Source organism: Balaenoptera borealis (genome assembly GCF_965194805.1).
Source record: "Balaenoptera borealis genome assembly, chromosome: 3".
Classification (NCBI taxonomy): Eukaryota; Metazoa; Chordata; class Mammalia; order Artiodactyla; family Balaenopteridae; genus Balaenoptera; species Balaenoptera borealis.
In genome coordinates, this window is record NC_138866.1 from 98,564,220 (window position 1) to 98,574,243 (window position 10,024).

The window sequence follows — 10,024 nt, forward strand, 5'->3', positions numbered from 1 at the left end:
CATATAGAGGAAGCACGCACGTGACAATGTATGCCAGACACGTGAACTAACTTACACGATTGGACACGCGAATGGACGTTTGCATCTTTGAAAGTTTGCAACTTGAAGGTTCGTATGTAGGTGACTTACTGTATTTGTACTGCCTAGGGAGAACTACCTAGGAAAATTTTGGTATGACTTATGTCAGAGAATGTTTTGCGTATGTTCTCTTCTAGGAGTTATAAGGTGTCCTATCTTATGTTTAAGCATATAAGCCGTTTTGAGTTTATTTTTGTGTATGGTGTGAGGGTATGTTCTGACTTCACTGATTTGCATACGGCTCTCCAACTTTCAAAACACCACTTGCTGAAGAGACTCTCTTTTCCCCATTGTATATTCTTGCCTCCTTTGTCAAAGGTTAATTGACCATAGGTGTGTGGGTTTATTTCTTAGCTCTCTATTCTATTCCATTGATCCATGTATCTCTTTCTGTGCCAATACAATGCGGCTTTGATTACTGTAACTTTGTAGTATTTTCTGAAGTTTAGGAGGGTTATGCCTCCTGCTTTGTTCTTTTTCCTGGGGATTGTGTTCACATTTCTGACTTTTTATGGTTCCAGATACATTTTAGGATTACTTGTTCTAGTTCTGGGGAAAATGTCATGGGTAATTTGATAGGGACCACATTAAATCTGTAGATTGCTTTGGGTAGTATAGCCATTTTAACAGTATGAATTCCTCCCATCCAAGAGCGTGGGATGTCTTTCCATTTCTTTGAAGCATCTTCAGCTTCCTTTACTAATGTTTTGTAGTTCTCAGTATATAAGTCTTTCACCTCCTTGGTGAGGTTTATTCCTAAGCATTTTATTTTTTTGATGTCATTAAAAAAAAGGATTGTTTGTTTACATTTCCTTTCTGATATTTCATTGTTAGTGTAAAGAAATGCAACCAGGGACTTCCCTGGTGGCTCCGTGGTTGAGAATCCGCCTGCCAATACAGGGGACACGGGTTTGAGTCCTGATGCAGGAAGATCTCACATGCCGTGGAGCAACTAAACCTGTGTGCCACAACTACTTAGCCTGCACTCTAGAGCCAGTGAGCCACAAATACTGAGCCCATGTGCCACAACTACTTAAGCCTGCATGCCTAGAGCCCGTGCTCCACAACAAGAGAAGCCACTGCAATGAGAAGCCTGCGCACCACAAGAAAGTCTAGTCCCCACTGGCCACAACTAGAGAAAGCCCGTGCACAGCAATGAAGACCCAATGCAGCCAAAATAAATTTTTTTAAAAAAGAAAGAAAAACCAGGAAATGCAACCAATTTATATATGTTAATCTTGTATCCTGCTACTTTGCTGAATTTGTTTATCAGTTCTAGTAGTGTTTGTGTGGAATTTTTAGGGTTTCCTTTATATATATTATCATGTCATCTGCATATAATGACAACTTTACCTCTTCCCTTCCAATTTGGTTAGATTTTATTTCTTTTTCTTGTCTGATTGTTGTGGCTAGGACTTCCAATACTATGTTGAAGAGAAGACGTGAGAGTGGGCATCCTTGTCTTGTTCCAGATTTTAGCGGGAAGGCTTTCAGCTTATGAACGTTGAGTATTATATTGGCTGTGGGTTTGTCATAAATAGCTTTTATTATGTTGAGATATGTTTCCTCTGTACCCACGTTGGTAAGTGTTTTTACCATGAATGGATGTTGAAGCTTTTCAAATGCTTTTTCGCCATCTATTGAGATGGCCGTTTGTTTCTTGTTTTTCCTTTGTCGATGGGGTGTATCATGTTGATTGATTTGCATATGTTGAAACAGCTTTGTGAAACTGGGGTGAATCAAATTTGGTCATGGTGTATGATCCTCTTATGTGTTGTCGGATTCGGTTTTCTAATATTCAGTTGAGAACTTTTGCATCTATATTTATCAACGATATTGGCCTGCAGTTTTCTTTTTTGGTAGTGTCTTTCTCTGTGTTTTTTTTTTAAGTCTTTATTGAATTTGTTCCAATATTGCTTCTGTTTTATGTTTTGGTTTCTTGTTTGTGAGGCATGTGGGATCTTAGCTCCAAAACCAGGGATCGAACCCGCACCCCCTGCACTGGAAGGCGAAATCTTAACTGCTGGGCCACCAGAAAAGTCCCCATCTGTTTTATTTGGGTTTTTTTTTAAGTAAATTTCTTTCTTTATTTATTTTTGGATGCATTGGGCATTCGTTGCTGTGCTCGGGCTCTCTCTAGTTGCGGTGAGCGGGGGCTACTCTTCATTGTGGTGTGCAGGCTGTTCATTGTGGTGGCTTCTTTTGTTGCAGATCATGGGCTCTAGGTGCGTGGGCTTCAGCAGTTGTGGCTATCAGGCTCAGTAGTTGTGGCTCGTGGGCTGTAGAGCGCAGGCTCAGTAGTTGTGGCACACAGGCTTAGTTGCTCCATGGCATGTGGGATCTTTCCAGACCAGGTCTCGAACCTATGTCCCCTGCAGTGGCAGACAGATTCTTAACCACTGTGCCACCAGGGAAGTCCCCCCTCCCCATCTGTTTTTGATATCAGCGTGATAGTGGCTTCATAGAATGTCTTTGGAAGTATTCCTTACTCTTCAATCTTTTCGAAGAGTTTGAGAAGAATCAGTGTAAGTTCTGCTTTTTATATTTGGTAGAATTTGCCTGTGAAACCATCTGATCCTGGACTTCTGTTGGTAGGGAGTTTTCTTAAATTACAGATTCTATTTTTTTAAAATTCTATTTATTTATTTATTTATTTTGGCTGTGTTGGGTCTTTGTTTCTGTGCGAGGGCTTTCTCTAGTTGCAGCGAGCGGGGGCCACTCTTCATCACGGTGTGTGGGCCTCTCACTATCATGACCTCTCTTGTTGTGGAGCACGGGCTCCAGACACTCAGGCTCAGTAGTTGTGGCTCACGGGCCCAGTTGCTCCGCGGCATGTGGGATCTTCCTAGACCAGGGCTCGAACCCGTGTCCCCTGCATTGGCAGGCAGATTCTCAACCACCACGCCACCAGGGAAGCCCTCTATTTTGCTTTTAGTGATCAGTATGTTCAAGTTATCTATTTCTTCTTGATTCAGTTTTGTTCGGCTGTAAAAAATATATATATTTTTAAGTTATGTTAGCAGCTAAATACTTACCATGTATTAGACCACAAAAGAGAGAAGAAAAAATATTAAAATATTTTTTCAAATACAACAAGTATTGAAATGTTTTAAAGAAATTGGTATAATAATACTAATTACAATAATGACAAATTGTTCTGAACTTAAAGACTACTTATATCTAAGATGCATATTATATGCTTATTGTTTTATTTTTGTTAAATACATGGAATGTTTTCTCCTTTCTAATGTAATTCTTTTATTTTACCTGTATATTGTGAAAAAAATTTAGTTGCACATAATATAAAAAATTACACTTTAATAGGAGATTTTAATCCATTTACATTTACTATAGTACTGAAAATACTTAGGTTTAGCGTTCCATGTCATTCAGTGCTCTTTTTTATTTATTTATTTTTAAAAAAAGATTTAATTTGGGGGGGGCATAAATTATTCATTTATTTATTTATTTAATTTTAACATCTTTATTGGACTATAATTGCTTTACAATGGTGTGTTAGTCTCTGCTTTAGAACAAAGTGAATCAGCTATACATAGCCATATATCCCCATATCTCCTCCCTGTTACGTCTCCCTCCCGCCCTCCCTATCCCACCCCTCTAAGTGGTCATAAAGCACTGAGCTGATCTCCCTCTTCTATGCAGCTGTTTCCTACTAGCTAGCTATTTTACATTTGGTAGTATATATAAGTCCATGCCACTCTCTCACTTCGTCCCAGCTTACCCTTCCCCCTCCTCATGTCCTCAAGTCCATTCTCTATGTCTGCGTCTTTATTCCTGTCCTGTCCCTAGGTTCTTCCCAACCGTTTCTTTTCCTTTTCTTTTTAGATTCCACATATATGTGTTAGCATACAGTATTTGTTTTTCTCTTTCTGACTTACTTCACTCTGTATGACAGACTCTAGGTCCATCCATCTCACTACAAATAACTCAATTTCATTTCTTTTTATGGCTGAGTAATATTCCATTTTATATTGAAGATGTGCAACATCATTTTTACCCATTCATCAGTTGATGGACACCTAGGTTGCTTCCATGTCCTGGCTATTGCAAATAGAGCTGCAATGAACATTGTGGAACATGACTCTTTTTGAATTATGGTTTTCTCCAGGTATATGCCCAGTAGTGGGATTGCTGTGTCATATGGTAGTTCTATTTTTAGTTTTTTAAGGAACCTCGCTACCGTTCTCGATAGTGGCTGTATCAATTTACACTCCCACCAACGGTGCAAGAGGGTTCCCTTTTTTCCACACCTCTGCAGCATTTATTGTTTGTAGATTTTTTTGATGATGGCCATTCTTACCTGTGTGTGGTGACACCTCATTGTAATTTCGAGTTGCATTTCTCTAATGATCAGTGATGTTGAGCATTCTTTCATGTGTTTGTTGGCAATCTGTATATCTTCTTTGGAGAAATGTCTATTTAGGTCTTCTGCCCATTTATGGATTGGGTTGTTTTGTTTTTTTTTTTTTTTGATATTGAGCTGCATGGGCTGCTTGTAAAGTTTGGAGATTAATCCTTTGTCAGCTGCTTCGTTGGCAAATATTTTCTCCCATTCTGAGGGTGGCCTTTTCGTCTTGTTTACGTTTTCCTTTGCTGTGCAAAAGCTTTTAAGTCTCCTTAGGTCTCATTTGTTTATGTTTCTTTTTAATTTCCGTTTTCTAGGAGGTGGGTCAAAAAGGATCTTGCTGTGATTGATGTCATAGAGTGTTCTGCCTATGTTTTCCTCTAAGAGTTTGATAGTGTCTGGCCTTACATTTAGGTCTTTAATCCATTTTGAGTTTATTTTTGTGTATGGTGTTAGGGAGTCTTCTAATTTCATTCTTTTACTGGTAGCTGTCCAGTTTTCCCAGCACCACTTATTGAAGAGGCTGTGATTTCTCCATTGTATATTCTTGCCTCCTTTATCAAAAATAAGGTGACCATATGTGTATGGGTTTATGTCTGGGCTTTCTCTCCTGTTCCATTGCTCTATATTTCTGTTTTTGTGCCAGTACCATACTGTCTTGACTACTGTAGCTTTGTAGTATTGTCTGAAGTCAGGGAGCCTGATTCCTCCAGCTCTGTTTTTCTTCTCAAGACTGCTTTGGCTGTTCGGGGTCTTTTGTGTTTCCATACAAATTGTGAAATTTTTTTGTTCTAGTTCTCTGAAAAATTCCATTGGTAGTTTGATAGGGATTGCATTGAATCTGTAGATTGCGTTGGGTAGTAGAGTCATTTTCACAATGTTGATTCTTCCAATCCAAGAACATGGTATAGCTCTGTATCTGTTTGTGTCATCTTTGATTTCTTTCATCAGTGTCTTATAGTTTGTTGAGTAAACGTCTTTTGTCTCCTTAGGTAGGTTTACTCCTAAGTATTTTATTCTTTGTGTTGCAGTGGTAAATGGGAGTGTTTCCCTAATTTCTCTTTCAGAATTTTCATCTTTAGTGTATAGGAATGAAAGAGATATCTGTACATTAATTTTGTATCCTGCAACCTTACCAGTTCATTGATTAACTCTAGTAGGTTTCTGGTAGCATCTTTAGAATTCTCTATGTATAGTATCATGTCATCTGCAAACAGTGAGAGCTTAACTTCTTCTTTTCCGATTTGGATTCCTTTTATTTCTTTTTCTTCTCTGATTGCTGTAGCTAAAAATTCCAAAAGTGTGTGGAATAATAGTGGTGAGAGTGGGCAACCTTGTCTTGCTCCTGATCTTGGTGGAAATGATTTCACTTTTTCACCATTGAGAACGATGCTGGCTGTGGGTTTGTCATATATGGCCTTTATTATGTTGAGGAAAGTTCCCTCTATGCCTACTTTCTGGAGGGTTTTTATGATAAATGGGTGTTTAATATTGTCGAAAGCATTTTCTGCATCTATTGAGACGACCATATGGTTTTTACCCTTCAGTTTTTTAATATGGTGTATCACATTGATTTGCATGTATTGAAGAATCCTTGCATCCCTGGGATAAACCCCACTTGATCATGGTGTATGATCCTTTTAAGGCGCTGTTGCATTCTGTTTGCTAGTATTGTGCAGTGGATTTTTGCAGCTATGTTCATCAGTGATATTGACCTGTAGTTTTCTTTCTTTGTGACATTTTTGTCTGGTTTTGGTGTCAGGGAGATGGTGGTCTCATAGAATAAGTTTGGGAGAGTTCCTCCCTCTGCTATATTTTGGAAGAGTTTGAGAAGGATAGGTGTTAACTCTTCTCTAAATGTTTGATAGAATTTGCCTGCGAAGCCATCTGGTCCTGGGCTTTTGTTTGTTGGAAGATTTTTAATCACAGTCTCAAGTTCAGTGCTTGGGATTGGTTTGTTTGTAGTTTCTATTTCTTCCTGGTTCAGTCTTGGAAGGTTGTGCTTTTCTAAGAATTGGTCCATTTCTTCCAGGTTGTCCATTTTATTGGCATATAGTTGCTTGCAGTAATCTCTCATGATCCTTTGTATGTCTGCAGTGTCAGTTGTTACTTCTCCTTTTTCATTTGTAATTTTATGGATTTGAGTCGTCTCCCTGTTTTTCTTGATGAGTCTGGCTAATGGTTTATCAATTTTGTTTATCTTCTCAAAGAACCAGCTTTTAGTTTTTTTGATCTTTGCTGTTGTTTCCTTCATTTCTTTTTCATTTATTTCTGGTCTGATCTTTATGATGTCTTTCCTCTGCTGACTTTGTTTTTTTTTTTTTTTTTTCTTTCTTTCTCTAATTGCTTTAGGTGTAAGGTTAACTTGTTTATTTGAGATATTTCTTGTTTCTTGAGGTAGGATTGTATTGCTATAAACTTCTCTCTTAGAACTGCTCTTGCTGCATCCCATAGGTTTTGGGTCTTCATGTTTTCATTGTCATTTGTTTCTAGGTATTTTTTTATTTCCTCTTTGATTTCTTCAGTGATGTCTTGGTTATTAAGTAGTGTATTGTTGAGCGTCCATGTGTTTCTATTTTTTACAGATTTTTTTCCTGTAATTGATATCTAGTCTGATAGCATTGTGGTCGGAAAAGATACTTGATACGATTTCAATTTTCTTATATTTACCAAGGCTTGATTTGTGACCCAAGATATGACCTATCCTGGAGAATGTTCCAGGAGCACTTGAGAAAAAGTGTATTCTGTTGTTTTTGGATGGAATGTCCTATAAATATCAATTAAGTCCATCTTGTTTAATGTATCATTTAAAGCTTGTGTTTCCTTATTTATTTTCATTGTGGATGATCTGTTCATTGGTGAAAGAGGGGTGCTAAAGTCCCCTACTATGATTGTGTTACTGTCGATTTCCCCTTTTATGGCTGTTAGCATTTGCCTTATGCATTGAGGTGCTCCTATGTTGGGTGCCTAAATATATGCAATTGTTATATCTTCTTCTTGGATTGATCCCTTGATCATTATGTAGTGTCCTTCTTTGTCTCCTGTAATAGTCTTTATTTTAAAGTCTTTTTTGTCGGATATGAGAATTGCTACTCTAGCTTTCTTTTGATTTCCATTTGCATGGAATATCTTATTCCATCCCCTCACTTTCCATCTGTATGTGTCCCTATGTCTGAAGTGGGTCTCTTGTAGACCACATACATACCGGTCGTGTTTTCGGATCCATTCAGCCAGTCTATGTCTTTTGGTGGGAGCATTTAATCCATTTACATTTAAGGTAATTATTGATATGTATGTTCTTATTATCATTTTCTTAATTGTTTTGGGTTTCTTATTGTAGGTCTTTTCCTTCTCTTGTGTTTCCTGCCTAGAGAAGTTCCTTTAGCATTTGTTGTAAAGCGGGTTTGGTGGTGCTGAATTCTCTTAGCTTTTGCTTGTCTGTAAAGGTTTTAATTTCTCTGTTGAATCTGAACGAGATCCTTGGTGGGTCGAGTAATCTTGGTTGTAGCTTTTCCCCTTTCATTACTTTAAATATGTCCTGCCAGTCCCTTCTGGCTTGAAGAGTTTCTGCTGAAAGTTCAGCTGTTAACCTTATGGGGATTCCCTTGTATGTTATTTGTTGTTTTTCCCTTGCTGCTTTTAATATTTTTTCTTTGTATTTAATTTTTGATAGTTTGATTAATATATGTTTTGGCATGTTTCTCCTTGGGTTTATCTTGTATGGGACTCCCTGCGCTTCCTGGACTTGATTAACGATTTCCTTTCCCATGTTAGGGAAGTTTTCAACTATAATCTCTTTAAATATTTTCTCAGTGTCTTTCTTTTTCTCTTCTACTTCTGGGACCCCTATATTCGAATGTTGGTGCGTTTAATGTTTTCCCAGAGATGTCTCAGATTGTCCTCAATTCTTTTCATTCTTTTTTCTTTATTTTGCTTTGCAGTAGTTATTTCCACTATTTTATCTTCCAGGTCATTTATCCATTCTTCTGCCTCAGTTATTCTGCTATTGTTTCCTTCTAGAGAATTTTTAATTCCATTTATTGTGTTGTTCATCATTGTTTGTTTGCTCTTTAGTTCTTCTAGGTCCTTGTTAAATGTTTCTTGTCTATTCTCCATTCCAGTTCCAAGATTTGGGATCATCTTTACTATCATTACTCTGAATGCTTTTTCAGGTAGACTGCCTATTTCCTCCACATTTGTTTGGTCTGGTGGGTTTTTACCTTGCTCCTTCATCTGCTGTGTGTTTCTGTGTCTTCTCATTTGGCTTTGGGGACTGTGTTTGGGGTCTCCTTTTCAGAGGCTGCAGATTCGTAGTTCCCGTTGTATTTGGTGTCTGCCCCCAGTGGCTAAGGTTGGTTCAGTGGATTGTGTAGGCTTTCTGATGGAGGGGACTGGTGCCTGTGTTCTGGTGGGTGTGTCTGGATCTTGTCTTTCTGGTGGACAGATCCACATCTGGTGGTGTGTTTTGGGGTGTCTGTGACCTTATTGTGATTTTCGGCAGCCTCTCTGCTAATGGGTGGGCCTGCATTCCTGTCTTGCTAGTTGTTTGGCATGGGATGTCCAGCAGTGGATCTTGCTGGTCTCTGAGTGGAGCTGGGTCTTAGCGTTGAGACGGATATCTCTGGGAGAGCTTTCGCCATTTGATATTACAAGGTGCCAGAGGTCTCTGGTAGACCAATGTCCTGAACTCGGCTCTCCCACCTCAGAGGCACAGGCTTGACACCCAGCTGGAGCACCAAGACCCTGTCAGCCACACAGCTGGGGGTGAGAGCAAGAGGTAGCTTTGGTACATCTCAAAGACCACCAATGAGGTTCACTGACCATTTTCTCTCCAGAAGTGAAGAAAACAAAATTCAGACTTTGGCTAGTCAGCCACTTTGGTAGCCAGCCTCCAAGATGGACCTAATTATCCCCTAATTATCTCCCAGTCTCCATGTACCAGTGTGGCTCCTCGCACTTGAAAAGGGTTGACTGTTTAACTAATAAGAAATTGCAGAAATGACAAAGTGCAGCTTCCAAAGTTATAAAAGACATTGCAGCTTCTGCTTTGGTTTCTGCTAGATCACTCATCCTGGGGTAAGCCAGCTGCCATGTCATGAGGACACTCAAGCAGCCCTAAGGAGAGATCCATGTGGCAAGGAACTGAGGCCTCTTACCTACAGCCACGTGAGTGAGTCATCTCAGAAGTCAAAAGATTTAATTTTTTTAAATTTTTGGTTGTGTTGGGTCTTCGTTGCTGCACAGGGTTTCTCCAGTTGTTACTAGAGAAGCAGGGGTTACTCATCGTTGTGGTGCACGGGCTTCTCCTTGCGGTGGTTTCTCTTGTTGTGGAGTATGGGCTCTAGGTGCATGGGCTTCAGTAGTTGTGTCATGCAGGCTCAATAGTTGTTGCTTGCAGGCTCTAGAGCACAGGCTCAGTACTTGTGGCACACGGGCTTAGTTGCTCTGTGGCATGTGGGATCTTCCCAGACCAGGGATGGAACCCCTGTTCCCTGCATTGGCAGGCAAATTCTTACCCACTGTGCCACCAGGGAAGTCCAGTGTGCTCTTTTTTAAACCTAGTCTGTTTTCATTATTTTC

The 10,024-nt window shown here is 39.3% G+C and overlaps 1 long non-coding RNA gene across 1 annotated transcript in view; it reads left to right on the forward strand.

The window, feature by feature from the left end:
- The window catches only part of LOC309626578, a 32,936-nt gene extending 23,326 nt beyond the window's left edge, over nt 1–9,610 (forward strand). The window contains exon 2 of the long non-coding RNA XR_014243298.1: nt 9,506–9,610. This is a non-coding gene — a long non-coding RNA (uncharacterized lncRNA). The remainder of the gene's footprint in view (nt 1–9,505) is intronic.
- Nucleotides 9,611–10,024: the final 414 nt, after the last annotated feature.